This window comes from Mesocricetus auratus, unplaced genomic scaffold (assembly GCF_017639785.1).
Source record: "Mesocricetus auratus isolate SY011 unplaced genomic scaffold, BCM_Maur_2.0 Super-Scaffold_100029, whole genome shotgun sequence".
Lineage (NCBI taxonomy): Eukaryota > Metazoa > Chordata > Mammalia > Rodentia > Cricetidae > Mesocricetus > Mesocricetus auratus.
The window spans coordinates 11,123,464-11,140,530 of record NW_024429210.1 but is presented as its reverse complement, the minus strand read 5'-3'; the positions used below and the strand labels follow the sequence as shown (position 1 = coordinate 11,140,530).

Here is a 17,067-nt window from a genome sequence, read left to right as displayed (position 1 = left end):
TTTGTCTCGTTTGCTGATGTGTTCCAAACACGGAGATCAGGGCTTGCCACATGGTGTGAAACCTCTAAATATACTTGAATGGAGTTCAAAACCTCAAAGACAGGAATGATAGACATAAGGGAAGTCTGTACAAGTCATTTCTGTGTTGACTCAGTGACTTTAAAGGGGATTTATGTCTCTCGCTTCCTGGTCACAGAAATGAGCATATAAGTTTAGATACAGATAAAAAGCATTCACAGGAATTCATTCACCTCCTGGGCTCCTTTTGAAGACTCCTGTGAGGACCACTTTTCCTTCCTACATCCCTCCGATTTTGGTAACCTCCTTTGAAATGCTCAAATTGCCTGGGTATTTCTAGTCTGGAGGCCTCTGAAGGGTATTAGCTAGACGATAGACTTGGTGACAGTTTCCAGGAAAATGCTCACCTGTCCCTTGTGAGAGGCACCCACAGCATTTAGAGAGCCGCTGAGGTCACATGACCTGTTTCACTTGGTGGGATTCTGATGACAAGTGGGTTTCTGGGTGAGACCATTAGCCACCACGAGTCCAGGTGTGCTGGCGACTACAGATGGTGTTTGCACCCACACTTCCCTTTTGGGGACATTTCACCAAGTATTTTTCTTAGTGCCATGAGAAAGGCTACGCATGCTAATGACTAGCGTTTCTGAAACTTCTCAGGAATGTTTTCTGGTAATGTTGGTCATTGTGCACTCATGAGCATGTGAAAACAGCAGCATGATTGCTGCACAGGGGTTAAAGGGGTTGTTTTGTACCTCACGCTCTTCATACTGTAGAAGCCATTGCCCAGCGTTCTCACACATGCCCCTTTTGCTCCTTCTGGGAGGCCTTCTGTGAGTTTTCTGTTAACAACTGTGTTGTGCACATGAAAATAGACTCCATCTGTAACAGTATTTAAAATTGATATGCATTTCCTAGAAAGCATTTTTTTCTCCTTTTGATCTTACGAGGTAGACTGGCATAGGACTTCTATGTAGCCTAGACTGGCCTCAAACTCAGGACCCTTCACCCCCTAGGTGCTGGATACACAGGCACCAGAAGCTACTCTTTTCCCTTGCTTATTACGTACAATAACGCTTCCCCCTTAAAATACCTCCAGTGGAAGAAATAATCTGTCGCTCAAAACGTAAGACTAGCTTTTAAACAGCTGTCATACTTTCTAAGTTACACATGGCATGGGGAGTTTAAGTGCTTCAGAGTTTCCTACAACTCTACCCAGCTGTTCTGTCACTTGTATGTACTTCCTTCAGTCATTTCCTCAATGATTGTAGATTGCTCCTAGAACAAAAATGATGAGTGTCACTGAATGGCAACGTCTCCGGGACTGGGGACCCGTTCTGATCTTTCATTGCGTGTTCATAGTTAAGCACAAAGCGCAATAGAAACAGGAGCTTGGAAAATTATTGCCAAAATAATGAATTAATGAGTGATTTCCTGAGGACTGAAAGCTGACTCTGTACAACCAATGGTAGACCATTTTGTTAGTACCCAGGGCCAAAGTCTCAACAATGAGCAAACATCAGTCATTCTGTGACTTCTTCTCATGGGACAGCAAAGCCAGAGAAAAGGACCAGTTCCGTGGTAACATGGATGCTGCTTTGCCTTGCCAGAAACAATGTAGCTAATTTCTTTACTTCTCTATTCTTTCCCTGCAAATCACTTGGGCCTAAAACGTCTCAGTCTTTGAGATATTGACTGAGTGCTAATAAATGGGAGGCTGAGCTGGAAATAAAACTGCAAATCAGATTTTGAGTTTGATGTATAAGCCTGAGAGAAGCAGGCTGGCTGCTCGTTTAGATCACAAATGTCATCAAAAATAGAAACCGAAAGGTTAGGTAATTTCTAAATTAGACACTCTTTCTCGGAATAATTACCATGTTACTGCATCTGTGTACTTCGATCAAATTTGAATAACACTTTATTGCTCAGAATAATGTTCTATTCTTGTTCCAGATAATGCTTGACGCAAGTGCCCTCGTGCCCCCTGACTGCAGGAAGGGTGTTGGCTCACAAGCCTGGCATACCCTCAGCACGGAAGCTTAGTTTTGTTGGAACTTTTCAGTCACTAAAAAAATCCTTCCCTCTCCCATTCCTTCACAGGCATGAGGCCTGATCTACATTTTGTTTTCTAAATCTAAATGCACTCACTCACCGTGGGTGGCATCCCTCTGTGACAGGAGGTTATGTCCATCACCTCTGCAGGCAGCTCACTCTGAAAGAGGAGGTCATCAGTGATTGCTGAAGGGCCTTGGATGGACTCATTGCAAGCACTCATTGAAGCAAACAGTTCTAGGACACTATTTCCGTGGCAAAGAACCCTGGTCACTCTGAACCATTGTGATAGCTGAGCCAGAGGAAGGTGGTTCCCTGCATTTGATGCCTCCAAGTCTGAGTCAGAATTTAAGACATGTTGATCTGTCTCCTTTTATAGTGTGACACCTACAGAATCACACAGAATTTTTCCTAAGGTGATATGAACATACCTTAGGAGACTCATTCTTCATTAGGGCATCGGTGTTGCTTTTGTAAGGGATATCTCACATGACATAAATGAACAATAACTGTGTATTTAAATTTCAGTCACGGGTGTGACTGTTTGAATAGGAATGTCAAAGGCTCATCTGTTTGAACACTGTGTTCCCAGTTGGCAGCACTATTTGGGGAGGTTTAGGAGGTGTGGCCTTGCTGGGGCACATATGCACTTCTGGGTGGGGTGGGCTTTGAGAACTCAAGGTCCCATCCTATTGGCAGTTCACTCTCTCTGTTTTGGCCTTTTAGCTCAAAATGTGTGCTCTTGGCTTCCTGTCCTAGCCACCTGCCTCTGCTGTAATGTCATGGACTCTTATCCCTGTAAACCATAAACCAAAATAAATGTTCTCTTCCTTAAGTTGCCTTGGTGATAATGTTTATCACATCAGCAAAAAGCGACTACTACCTAAGGTCCTAAATATGACCTTTGAGCTAATCTATGGGCTAATCTGCTGACGCCAGAGCCCTCAGAATCCACTCACTTCCTCTCCTGCACTGGGGACTGTGCCTTGCACACATGAACCTCCGGGAGACATCCTGCATCCAACTATAACAAAAAAATCAATTCTTGATGTGATCTTCCTACCACATATAACTAGGCCAGAATATCCCTTTGTACTTTAGGAACAGAAACAATTAATATTTGTTAACATAAAATAAACTAAATAAACATGAAATGCTTTGGGGGCTGGAGAGATGGCTCAGCATAAAAGCCCTGACTGTCCTTCCAAAGGACCCTGGTTCAATTCCCAGCACTCACACGGAGGTTCCAGGAGACCCAGCACCCGGTTCTGGCCACGCAAGTGGTGCACAGACATACACTTGAACAAAACGCTGATGCACATAACATTAAAGAAAAAACCCACATCATAAAAGTTTTTAATAGAGGGGCTGACCCAGCACATATGTGATGATTGTGTAACTTGGTCTTCATGTGAGACACCTCACAGTGAGAGCAGAGTCTGTCTCTGGCTCTTTTGTCTGTTTTGAGGGCCCTTTCCTCCTTGCCTCATCCAGGCTTAATAGAAGAGGAGGTGCCTAGTCTCACTGCAACTTGATATGCCTTGGCTGTCTGCCATCCATGGGAGAGCTACCTGCATCTCATGGCAAGCAGTAGAGGAGGGGTGGGTGGGGAACGGTGGGAAGGAACCCTGAAGAGGGGTGAGAGGGGAAGCTTTGAGATATAAAAACAAACAAACAAACAAAAATAAACAACATTGTTTTAAAGAAATGGTTTTAGTCTTACATAGCTTGAAAATGAATGTACAGTGTACAGATAGGCTATTGGTCCTTTAGTGTGTGTTTTCTAACTCTGTAGTAATAGAAACTCGGATTTTTTTTTAAGTTGAGCAAACTGATGTCCATGAAAAAGAAAGAGGCTGTTTCCATGGAAGGGACTAGGAGGAAGAAGGACAGGGGGACTTTCCCTTATCCAAAGTCCTTGGGACCAAAGGATTTTTCAGAACGTTGACTATTTGGGTTTTTTGTTTGTTTGTTTTTAAATTATTCTTAAAGTCACAATATAGCTGAGGATGACCTTGAACTTGATATGATTTGTGAATAATAAAATTAATTTGTTTTTCAGGTACACCTAGCCTTAGGCAATTTTATGGAGTATTAGTAGCAATTTGGAGCATAAGTGATGTTTCATAATGTGGGATTTTCCAGCAGTGGTGTCATTTCAGTGTTCAAACCATTTCCAGTTTGGGAGCATTTCAGAGTTTGAGATTAGGGTTGCCCAACTTGGATATGTTGTCTTCTGGAACTTTCCCAAAGTGACAGTTGGTGTGTGCCTCTTGCCCTTCCTCAGCCCCTCCCTTCTGCTCCTAGGGCTGCAGACATACTTGCTGCCATCTTGGACCATGGAGGCCAGGGCAGTACTGTATTCAAGAAATGCCAAACCACATTCCTGTCTTTGCAGTTTCATATGAAAGACACATTATCGTGTCTAAACAACTCCTAATGCAATCAGTCACTTAGAGGGGAAAATATTGACCTATGTCTCACATAAAGAAATAATTTGTTTAGTCAATTCCCATGAGCTTACCTGCCTATCATCTCTCTCTTGTAGAATCGACCTGCTCCTGTAGGTATAGAGAGAACTCCTTAGAATATGACCCCACTTCCTACTGAGGGATGATTCTAACCTTGATGGGGATAATTGAAAGCTATCTCTAAAAACTTGAAAATAAGTCTAAAAACAAAACTAGCTATTAGTTTAGGAAGACTAACAACATCTGAGATACTTACAGTTGTATTTTCTGCTGTGTTTCGAGAGAGGTGAGAGAAACCAGATAGAGAAAAAAGCCAAAACAAAACGTGAATCAGAGAGAGAGAAGCAAAGATTTAGATGTGGAGACGAGGAGAGGTTCCCAGGGCTACTACACTCTGGGGGTCCAGCTGGCTGGAAGCCGTTACACACTAACTTACCAAACACTCTGCACAACTCATTGCTGTTGTTTTCCAGCCTCCACAGAGGCTTCCACGTGGGCCAGAAACGTGCCCAGCACTTATCTGGCAGCCATCCTGGTCCAGTGATAAACACGTGTCCTAAATTGTCACAATCTGCGTGAAATTTTATATTCTGTACCCAGGGGGAAAACCACTGTTTCTTTTGCCAAAAGGGAACATGTCAATGTGTTCCAGTAAAACAGGTGGCCAACCTGCAGGCTGTTGTTTGCCAACCCCTGTGTAAGCCAGTTTGAATCAATTTTCCATCTCTTGTTGCCAAAACGACTGTATATTATATATTGGTCCTCACTCATTTGTGGGACATGCTGCATCTTTCCCCTTGAGTCTCTAAAGAAGTCCAGTGTCTGGAGATAATAGCCAATATATTTAGGAAAAGGTCTGGCAAAGACAACCATCCCTATGTGGATAACTGTGTGGGGTGAGTTGGCTCATACCACTGCGCTGTAATCTCTTCAAAAGGCCCTCTTTCTTACTAGTGAGGCCCCTCACCATTCTTTCTGGACTTTTCTTTTCGAATGCTCTTATGATGACTTTATCTGTTTCTTTAGGTAAGATACTGATCAGATTTTTAAGAACTATAATCTCTTCTTGGTTCTTTTTTTTTTTTTCAAATGGTTCAGTATTTCTGTGCCAGAACTGTGACACTCCTTTTAAGAATTGGATAGGTTAAAAACTTCCCTGATAGCGAGCTCTTTTTGAATCCCTGCAGGCCTCATGATCAATAACACGATAACAGCATTTGACACATGAGGTGTGACTGTAATATTTCGCAAAGATGTTAGCACAGACACCAAAGCTCAGGCAGCCAATGTGTTCCACTCACGAGCATGAGTTAGGTCTCAGTAACACAGCCATCTCTTCGAGTATCTTTGAAATATCTCCAATATCCTCCCGCTACTTTAACAACTAACCCTGATGGGAATAGATTACATTGTCATCAGTCTTGGATTGGAATGAAGTCCTACCATTTGCCAAAAAAAGTAGGTCCCCTTAATATTTGTAATCATCGAGTAATTTCTTTTCTCTTTCATTCTTTCTTTCCTCCTGTGAATGTGAGGCTCTTAGCTGGTGAAGGCCCTCTTGCAGTTTCTGTGAGATTAAAGTTTGTATCATCATTGTCTCCATAACTAAACAGGAAGGAAAATGGGGAAGTAAGTTACTGGGTCGCTCCAGTTGGCCCAGGCTTTGCCAGTCCGTGCATGCAAACATAACCCTGGAGAAAATACCATAGTCTAAGCTTTGCCTTGCTTATATAAGTAGGCACTTGGACTTTTCACGTGGAATCCCATAAGGACTCCTCAGCTCTCTTCCCTACCAAAATCTGTTCCTTTGGAGCCACCATGACGCCAGGACTCTGGGACTTCTTGCTTCTTTTGTTTATTTTCAGAACTCTCATCTAAGAGTGGAGGAAAGCAATGTTAACTGTTATACTAGGCTTCTCATACTGCAGCCTCAAGGTTCTAGAAGACTTTTTGACAAGGAAGGAAACTCTGATGACTTGCCGTGTCTCCAGAATAGCTCATAGTAGAGAATCTGTTTTGTTTTCCAAACTGACCTGCTCCAAAAGAATTAAAAGACAGCAAGACTAGCAGGCCACAGAGGGGCTGAGACCACATGACCTTCTCAAGTCCATTTCTGTTGCTGTGATTAAAGTGTCCTGGTGGCTAGGTTGGTATTTTGTCAACTTGACCCAAGGTAGAGTTCCCTGGGAAGAGGAACCTCAGCTGAGAAGATGTTTCCATCAGATGGCCTGCAGGCAAGTCTGTGGGGCATCTTCTTGATTAGCGATTGGTGTAGGAGGGCCAGGACCATGGGAGAGAGGGCAGAGGCGGGCAGTGCTGCCCTTGGGCGTGTGGTCCTGAGTGGAATAAGAAAGCAGGCTGAGCAACCCATGAGGAGCAAGGCAGCTCCCTCCATGGCTTCTGCTTCCGTTCCTGCCTCCAGGTTCCTGCACTGGGTTCCCTCAGTGACAGACTATGACCTGAGTTTTGTATATTAAAAAATCCCTTTCCTCCCCAAGTTTCTTTTGGTCATGCAATAGAAACCCTGACTAAGGAGCAGCTTACCAGGAAAAGGCTAGTTTTAACTCGTAGTTCCGAGTTTCAGCCCATCACTGTGGGGAAGTGACCACTGAAGAGACCTGAGACTGCTGGTCACAGCACATCCGCAGTGGAGAGCAGAGAGAGGACCGTGTGTGCCTGCTCACCCGGTTTGTTCGGTTTGTTCGCTTGTTCTCTGCCTCCTTCTTTCCCCCTCGTTCACAGTCAAAACCCCCTGAGCTGTGCTGCCTACAGAGGCTGGGTCTCCCCGAATCAATCAGCTTAGCTAGGACATTTCCCACAGTCCTGTCCACTGGCCAATCTGGTGTAGACGTCCCTTGTTTGAAAGTCTCCTCCCAGGTGGTCTGGGGTGCCAGCCTGACAGCTCTCACCTGCTTAACTCAGCCAGAGACATCCAGTTGCCGGCCCTTCCCCCATCCTTCGCTTTCTTACTGCCTTCCGACCAGCAGTTTCTAAAGGAGCATACTCCACACCTCTGCATCACAACACCAAGCAGCTTGAGAGTAGGAAAGGAGTTAGTCCTCCAGCCTGCGTCTCATTTTGATCCAGCATATGGGGGGTGGGGACAATGTTCTTCTCCCCGGTCAAGGCTGCACTTTGTTTTCTGGGTCCAACGGTAGGGACAACTGAACCCCCTTATTCCCAAGTCCTTGATGATTGCCACTTTTCAAAATCCTCTCCCAGTTCCTTTTTCTAAAAGCAAGGTGGCTTTGTGGGTATGGAACTGGCTATTACCAAGCCTGAGGACCTGAATGCCATCCCCAGGACCCACACATAGTGGAGCGAGCCAACTCTCCCACGTGCTGTCCTCCGACCTCTGCATATGCACGTACACTAAATAAAAGCCCGGCTTAAAATGCTTCCTCTAAGAACCTAAGTGCAACCCCTGTGACCCAGTTCTGAAGTCAAGTGTAGCCCAGACTCAAACGTCCTCTCCTGATTACTTACACCCAAACAGTGGTAAGAGCTGCACCAGACACACGGGCGGGGCAGCACAAGAGCGCCAAGAAGTGGAAGGAAACAGGAAACCGGACAGGAGGAGACAGATGGTATCAGGAAGCAACACACTGATAAAAGTCTGCCTGCTGTGCATTTCTGTCTTTTCCTTGCTCTCTGTGCTTTTCCTTGAGGCTTCCTCCCGGTTCAGCAGCTCTTCTAAGTATACACTAATAAACAGTGGCTGCCAGAGAGCTAACCCCGTGGTGGAGTCCCGTTCTTCTCCCCACCAATACTCGCTTTGCATTCTGGTTGTTTTTTGGTCAAACTGGGGCGTGATCGTGATGATCGCTAATGAGATCGCTACTTAGGGACTGCACGCAATGTGCTGAGTATCCCGCCAGATGAGGCCTGTGGGGATGGAGAAGATACACCTCAAAGAAGTGTTCAGCACAGCACCAGCGACAACTGGGCAGTGTCACAAGCATCAAGTGGGTGAGGCAGAAAGTTGGAGGTTCGCTGGAAGGTCACGTGACTCGCTGCGAGGCCATGGAGGAGTCTGCAGCACGAGCTCAGAGAAGGTTCCACAGAGGAGCCTGAACGAGGGGAGCCTGTGGCAGGTGAACAAATGCAGTCTACTAAGGAACACAGGTAGTAGATGCTTCCAGAATTCTCTTGCATCTTTTCTCTTTCACGTGTCAGTATCTTCGTCGCCTCTGAAAACATAGCTTCATAGCCAGCACTGCTCATAAGGACCGTGACAGGGGAATTGCGGTCTGGCATGTGTCTTAGCTAGTGTCTGCACTAAAGAGAGACTTTCAGTGAACAATGCTGCTGGCAGTATTTTAAAGAAAAGATTAAAGAAGCATGCTGCTACATGTGAATCATTCTGTCCAATTCTGCATGCAAAGCAGATGGCTGCTAAATGTTCCATTCCTGGTATTGTTTGTCTTATAAATGCTAAGGAGGAGTTGAAATGGAGGATCCCATTACATTAAAGGAAATTTTCTCTCCCTACAATATATTGTCCACAAAGCAGTGAGCTCCCTACTCCCTGGAGCTATGTTCTAAGGGCACACACATTCCAGAATGATTAGCCTTTCCTCGGTTACTACTAAGAGCCCTAAAAGCCATGGAAATCAATACATACAATAACTTATTACTGACAGATTAACATTTCCTATTGATCTCTCCTGGAATAGGACTTTGTGTCCCCCAAGGAGCTTTTTTTTCTTTTAAGACACAACTAGGCAACGATGTTTTGAAATGCTTTGGCAGCAGTTTTTGTGAAAAGCAACAAGAAACTCTTGATAGTTTCAAAGTCTAACTGAGATGTGCAGAAGGAAATTTCACTTGCCTGCCCGAGCCCACAGCGCACCTCTGTGCCCAGAAGCAGACGCTCTGTCCCATGCCATGCATCTGAAGACAACTGTCCATTTGCAACTTCTGGGAGTCCGGTAGGCTCCCTGTCTGGTTCTCCTATCTGAAAACTGTCAGCTGGCCAGGCCACCTTAGGCCGCACATCTTCAAAGAACAGCAGGCTGATGAAGTATTTACTGGACTCGTCTTTCCAGAGGGTTTCAGATCATGATTTGCAAACTTAGATATTTGCAGACTGTCCTGGGAACTCCATCATGAACAGGTTCTGGCAATGAACTGAGGTCAGCAGGTTCCATGTGCTACCTGTTGTGGGACTTTGAACTTATTCATTTCCCTGAAAAGAGCAGGGAACTACATCTGCGAAAGCCCCTTGATGACATAAAGTCCTGGCTGGATATCTGGCCCTGTGTCTTAGTCCCTTCTGAGTGGATTTTGAAAGTTAAATCATGACATTACATCATGCTTTAAGGGGGAAGGATGCTCCAAGGACTGAACTAAAGGAGTCAGAACTCTTCCAGCAGTCATCCTTGTCATTATTTACATGTATCTCAGAGCCAATATAAGGATGGGAAAACAGACGAGGAGAGAAAAAACAACAGAGGCTCATCTATGCAGCCTACACCTTTAGTTACACAGTATGGAATTCAGAGCGCGGAAAACGTAAATTACAATAGCAAAAACGAAACCAGAAATAGTCTATTTTATAAAGGCAGACACTGAAAGCATTCTGCTCAGCTCCCTAAATTTTGTGAGGAAATTTTTACTCCAAGTGACCCCACACACAAGGGATATAGCTGTTCAGCATTTCGCAACAGAACATTATCTGCTATTGTTCTTTGTGTTCAAAGATACTCAGGCAATGATGTTCCTATTCCTGTGCAAGAGTCTGGCAGGAAGCCCGAAGACGTGACCTAATTTCTAAATAGCTCTCCTTCTGGTGAGCTAGGAGTCTTAAAATGGCTGCATTTTATGACCCAGACCTATAGAATCCTGTAGACTGTGAGGAAAGAGTTGGGAGGGCAACAGATTTCCACCTGGATTACTTTGCGCTATTAGATGATTTTTTTTTCCTTTTGAGTATAACAGCCTCTGCCTGTTATTCAAAGGGATGGTATGGGAACAAACACATTAGCTTTGCTTTCTAAGAGAAGGGCTCTTGAGAGCCTAGAAGTGGAAAATCATTAGGTGTGTGTTGCTAGCTCTAGGACTCATCTCGATATATTTATAGTTGAGGTGCTCTGGAAGGAGCAGGGAGATGTTGATGTATGGGCCTGTCTGAACATTCCTTCCACCCTGAGTGGCTCTTGAAAGTCAAATTATAACATTGCATTATGCTTTAAAAGAGAAGGACGCTTCATAGAAAAGGCATTTACTAACCTCTTGAGGGACGGTTGTGCATTGATCAGATGACAGATGGAGTTGGACTTTCACAATGGAGGAGTGTTAACCAGAATGTGGGGTCACTGTGGGGCCACAGAGAATCAGAGCCGTGGCTGTCAGTTTGGCACAGGGAGGGGAGGTACCAAGCAGATGATCTCAGCCATCAGAGAGGAAAGGAAAAGGGAACGTAGAAGTCTTCGATTCTTAAAAGCAATCCTGGCTCTAATTTCGATACATCACATTGCATAGGTCACCGGTGTCTTGAGCCTTGCTCTGCCAGTAAGTAGTCACCATGTTTTGTCATTCTGCCTTCCCTTACTGTGTGTTAAATATACGCTTCACTTAAGAAAAATTACCCCCATGTTATAGACAGGAAACCTGAAGCTTATACAGCTACTAGAAGGCAGGGACAGAGTTTAAGCACAGGCAATCTGACACGCAGCCTTTAGATTGAATATTTTATTTCTTTGAAAATCATTTGGTGGGAAGGGGTCCTCGAAGGGAATCTGTTTCCAGCTTTCTTTTTTCAAATCTTGACAGTGGACAAAGGAAGATGCTGTAAACGGTGTCATAATTTAATGCCTGGGAGTTTTAGCCGTGAGACACGCAATGTACCATTCTCCCTTACTTATCCGGCATTCCTAGCCACAGACTGACATCTTCCCCTGTCAGGTTCTGGCCTGCCCAGAAGAGTCCTCTGTGTCCAGATCCAGTGTTAAGAAGAGCAAGCACAGGCTTTCCATCCCTGTCTCCCAAGCTTTTTTTCCTTTCTGGGAATCTATGGAAGTGCTGGGCGGCAGGCTTCCTCTCATTTCTTCCCACAAACTTTCCCACACCCACGTGACATGTCGGAGTTCCTCTATGACTAGAGCTCTATATTAAAAACTGCCCTGGATGAGCCCACGACACTGTGTCTCCCTCTTGGAGGCAATATGGAAAGGCTATCAGGACAGCGAGTTTACCTATCTGCCACCTCTCTGTATGCATTCTTCCTTAGGTTTTTGTCTGCACAGACTCATCTTTTTTATTTTAATTTGAGTCAGTATCTCACTATATAGCCTGGGCTGGCCTCAGACTCACCATGTAGCCCAGGCTGGTCTTGAACTCATAATTCTCCTGCCTCAGCCTCTGAGGCCTAGGATGGAGGTATATGACACCACAAGCAATAAATATGAAATTTTATGCAGTTTGGTATAAGGTCAAAAAAGTCTGAAAAAATTTTTTTTGGTTTTACGAGACAGGGTTTCTCTGTTTTGGAAGCTGTCGGTCCAGCCTGGCCATGAACTCACAGATATCCGCCTGCCTCTGCCTCCCGAGTGCTGGGATTAAAGGCGTGCACCACCAATGCCCAGCAAAAAAAAAAAAAAAAGTCTGAATTTTTTTGAGGTTAAAAAATGAATGCATCAGGAAGTATAACAACTAGGACTCGCTGTTTAAAGGCACCTGTGGTCAATGCATTGTTTCCTTCTGTGATCTTCATTTTTGGTTAGGACCAAGAAATGCTTTTGCATATCCCCATGTAGAGATGTGTGCAAAGATATACATGTAGACATCAACAAATGTGCATATGAGTAATTGGAAATACTTTTGTGCTTAACTATGACTTTTGTTCTAGTTAGTTTACAGACATGCCATTGTGACACTGGGGGAATTCTAGAAGTTAGCATCTTAGGACATTAAGGCATCATCTGTGCTGGGCGGGTAGTCAGCGTCATTAGTCATCATGGCTTGAAGCACTGTGTTGAAGGGATTGCCAGGCTGAGTTTAGCTCTGCCAGAAAGAGAGTGGTCATTGATTAGTCACGCCTGAACAGCTAGGGAGCATGATGAACTCTAAGATAGGCTACCTGCTTCTCTTGTATGGCAATGCTGTCTGCCCTAGTCCTCACAGCCGGATTCTACCTGCTGTGGAATTACTGTGAGTACTCTTGAGTTTACTGCTCTTCAAGAGTACTCATTGCACTGCTAAAGACCTGTTCTATGTGTTGAATTGCATATTTATCTCATACTAACTACTAATCATTTGTTCCAATCCTACTGTTTGTCACCTTGTCATACTCCATATCAAATCTTGTCAGCATCAGAAGATAGCCATTATGTAACTCCTTTACCTAGACAGAGGCATCATCTTTTCCAAGTATTTCTCAGATATTATTGTTTGGGATTTTGAACCAAAGAGAAGTTTTTATATAGCTTTTCCCTTGCTCTTTCTCAAGTATACCAACCAAAAAGGACTAGGGAATTGCAAATGGGACCTGACCAACTTTAATTGAGACGGTTTGTTTTTAGCTTATGCATGCCAATTATCTTAAGAAGCTTCAGTTTGCACCTGACACATGATATTTGGTTATTATATATCAATCTTTCAGTAAATTAAAATTTTATCTCTTTTCTTTCCTGATTTATATTTGAATTAAAATATTTTTAGTGTTTTGCATGCATGTATATCTGTATGCTATGTGCATATCTGGTACTTGTGGAGGTTAGAAGAAGGCATTGGATCCTCTGGGATTACAGAGGTTGTGAGCTGCTATGTGGGTGCTAGGAATTGAACCCAGGTGCTTTGGAAGAGCAGCCAGTGCTCTTAACCAATGAGCTATTTCTCCAGCCCTTTATATTTGAATTTTATCTTTTAAATTATAATATCAATAATGATTGCCTTTTGTTGGTACTTACGTCACATGTTTTTTCTTCAATATACATGAAATACTTACCATAGCCCCATTTTTCAATTGTGAAAAGTGAAACTCAGAAATGTCCAGTGTAGTCACACAGCTTATAAGTGACAGAACATGGAATCAAAGGCATATAAGGCCCCAAGGCATGCATGTAGTGTGTACATGTACATACAAAGATAGACATGCAGTCATAAACAAACACACTCATGGATAGTTGAACTACCTTTGCAATCTCTTATTATGCTGAAGTCTAGGCTCTTTACTTTTATAAGCTCAGCCAGGAGATTTTGAATACCAAATCTGGGGGGGAGGGGAGGGAATGGGAGAGACAGAGAAACTTTTTATTTTAGTTTACTTTTGGATTGTGATAAATTTCAGATCTTCATTAAATTTTTTAAAGTAATAAAGTCCCTTGACCACTCCTTAGTAAATTCTTTTTTAAAAGATCTATTCATTTTGTGCACGAGAGAGCTTTGCTTGTATACATATATGTGTACCATGCGTGTGCCTGGTGACCTTGGAAGTCAGAAGAGGGTGTCCGATACCCTGGCACTGGAGTTACAGATGGTTGTGAGCTGTGCCATGTGGGTGCTGGGAGCTGAATCAGAGTCCTCTGCAAAAGCAGCCGGTGCCCCTAACTGCCGGGCCATCCGGTCAGCATCACCCATTCCTCACCCCACCTCTGCTAATTCTTATTGCTTCCTACTAGTCATCTGGAATTCCACTAGGGATCAATGGTTACTTGGCTGTAACTTCTAGAAAACACATTACCAGGACATTTGTGTTATGTGACCCTCGCCCCACTTGTAGTGACATCTCGCAGGCTGCTCACACTACACTGTCAGTGCTCTGGGACAGCCGTGGGTGGGGAAGCTAAATGCTTTCATACTGTACCCTCCACTATTGTTTGGTTTTCCTTTTGTAACGCTATTTCTTCCATTTCCAGTTTGTAGGCAAGAAGCAGAGACTCTCCCTTAATGGAGGAACTAATGGAATAGACATACTCAAGGAATCTTCCAGTAATTTCTGTTAAGTGAATTCTAAAGTGAACTCTTAAAGCAACAATAGCAACAGAAAACAGTGGCTCCAGTTCCCCAAAGCTTGCCTTGTACCACAAACTAATATTGCCAGTGCGGAGGAAAAATCTCCATCAACCAAAATCCAGAAAACCAAATACAAATATTAATACATGGCCAATCTAATTGCTTCTAAACCATTGTGTCTTTAATGGCTTTAAAAATTGTTAGTCCATAACTCAGAATGATACCAGTGTCTCAACCAGGTATTAGGACAATTGGAGCCTGTACTAATTGACATACGTGTCAAACAACGTGTGTGAGTTATGAAGACAACAGGGCAGGTTTGGTCATCAGCCAGTCTGTTGTACACGTGCCTCCAAGGCTAGAGAGAGATTGTCTGTGAAATTCTAGTACTTGCACCACAGTGGCTCAGAAACGGATTGAAAGACCTGCCCTATATAAGGGGCGGGGTGCGCCTTCACAATGGGTGAGGGGAGCTCAACTTGGCAGTTGTGGACTTCACTCTAAGTCCACGTCATGTGAGTCCCCTCTTCTTTTAGTCGTCGAAGGCCAGCTCCCGCCTTCCCTCTAATTCCCTGTCAGAAAGGCACTTAGGTCTTTGAAACCCTAGCAGGAATGTCCAGCCTTCTGACACCCACACCTTCTCTTCTACAAAGTGCAGGCAGCGGAGCACTGAACCAAAATTAAACAAACCAGAATCCACGAGGAGAAAATCAGTTTTAAAATCTCAAAACGTTTATGATTTTGCATTGGGCCGCTTTCATATAGCCTTAGAATTCACTGGTCAGGTGGCCAGCGCAGGAGTCTGCTCAGCCAGGAAGCTTTGGGAGTCATGCATATTCATCAGAGGGTGTGGCCCCGCCTGCCCCCGGGGTTTTGGCAATTGGGAGCAGCAGAAAGGCCGGGTCAAACGCCCTCCACAGTTGTTTGGAGAGCTTCGCTGACTCAGACTCCTCCCTCCCCTCGAGCGCTTGGACCTTTCTGACTTAAGAGCTTATACATTGCAATGCAAGGGGCCTCAAATCTCGTCTCCATCCACCAGCCAGCGCAAGGCAAATTTCACCCAGAAAATTCGGACGTCTCCCTCTCCTTCGGTTTGACCAATGAAAACCAGCAGTGTGCCTGCATGCATAAGCGGAGGCCTTCTCTCCCTTGGTGGTGCCTCCAGGTTTGTGGTTCCCTTCTCTGTGATTACAACTTCCCCGCACACTTTCTTATTTCAGGTCACGAAACTATGTTGCCTCTGTCCCCGACGCACCCGCACACCCCATCCATTATTTAGTATAGCACAGTAATTAAAAACCAGACGTTTGAATTTAGAGCTCTGCTTGTCCACTTTAGAAGCTCTGTGACTATAGAACCATATCCCTTTGTGCCTTCATCTGCCATACACCCACCCCGTGGATTTGGGCTGAGGAGATAATGAGTCCCCACAGAAATGCATAGCTCTGTCTGGCTTGGAGCGAAGCATTTAGTAAATGTTTGCCTGGGAGTTGACCCCTGGGCCTGGCCACAAGCTAGGCAAGCACTCTACTATCGAGCTACACCCTTGGCTTACCTTCGTACTAATTTATCTTCTGACGGTACAAATCTGGCCCCAAACAGGGGACTATCACAGTGGAAATCTGCTGGGACACATTCTGCTGAAGGTGGAGTCCCACCAGAAGCCAAAGGGCCAATCAATGGTATCCAGCAGATCAGGAGAAAGTCTGGACCCAGAACCGAGCAGTGGAGCTGGGTGGCCTGCAGTGAGGAAATGTGAGACCCGGGCCTGAGGGGACAGATCTCAGCACCACAGCAAGCTTCTTGGGTTGTCTTTAGGCTCATCCCAGGCTCCAGTCTGCACTCTACTAACTCTGAAAGGATTCAGCCCAGGCTCATTCTGGGGCCAAAGCCCCAAGCTTTGCCACTGACCACACCCCTGCCCTTCTAGTTCCCATCTTTACCAAGTCCTGCTCTGCCAGGTTACCCCCATCATGACCCTCAGGTGCCTGCCCCGCCCCGCCCCGCCCCGCCCCGCCCTTCTAAGTGGGCAGCTGGCTTCAGCTCTGCCTTTCCTCTCTCCTGACACTGTCCATCCACCATCTCTCCACGACACATTCCACGCCTGGAATCCCCAGTGGTCTCCAGGAGGCTAACTCTGTACAGCTTCATAAGCAAGCCTGTTGCTGGTTGCTTGGCTCACCAACTTCCTCTTCCTGAACAGTTGAGAGCATTTGTTCTAGTTTCTCTCAAAGCTAGCTTGGGACAATGACAAAGCTCTATTTTTTTTTAACAGCTAAGTTCAATTTGTATTCCCTTCACAGAAAACACTAGAGAAATTTTGAGCCAAAAAATAAATGCTGACTTTCTACAAACAATATAGGTTTTTTGGTTTGTTGTTTGTGTTTATTTTTTTATGTGTGGCATTAAGCACTTACTTAAAGTCAATACGTTTTTATTTAGGCAACTCTGCATGTGATTCCTTCATCAAGGTCACCTCAGGTCCCCTAAAGCTGAAGTTGAGGGTTCCTCTTCAAACAGCCCCTTTTTTGAGGAACACACGCTTCATCCTGCAGCCCTAGGTTACCTACCG

The 17,067-nt window shown here is 44.7% G+C and overlaps 1 long non-coding RNA gene across 1 annotated transcript; it reads left to right on the top strand.

The window, feature by feature from the left end:
• Positions 1–8,071: 8,071 nt before the first annotated feature.
• Positions 8,072–16,852, top strand: LOC121134676. Its single transcript, XR_005871793.1, has 2 exons — positions 8,072–11,054; positions 14,399–16,852. It is a non-coding gene; the product is annotated as an uncharacterized LOC121134676 (long non-coding RNA).
• The last annotated feature ends 215 nt before the right edge of the window (positions 16,853–17,067 follow it).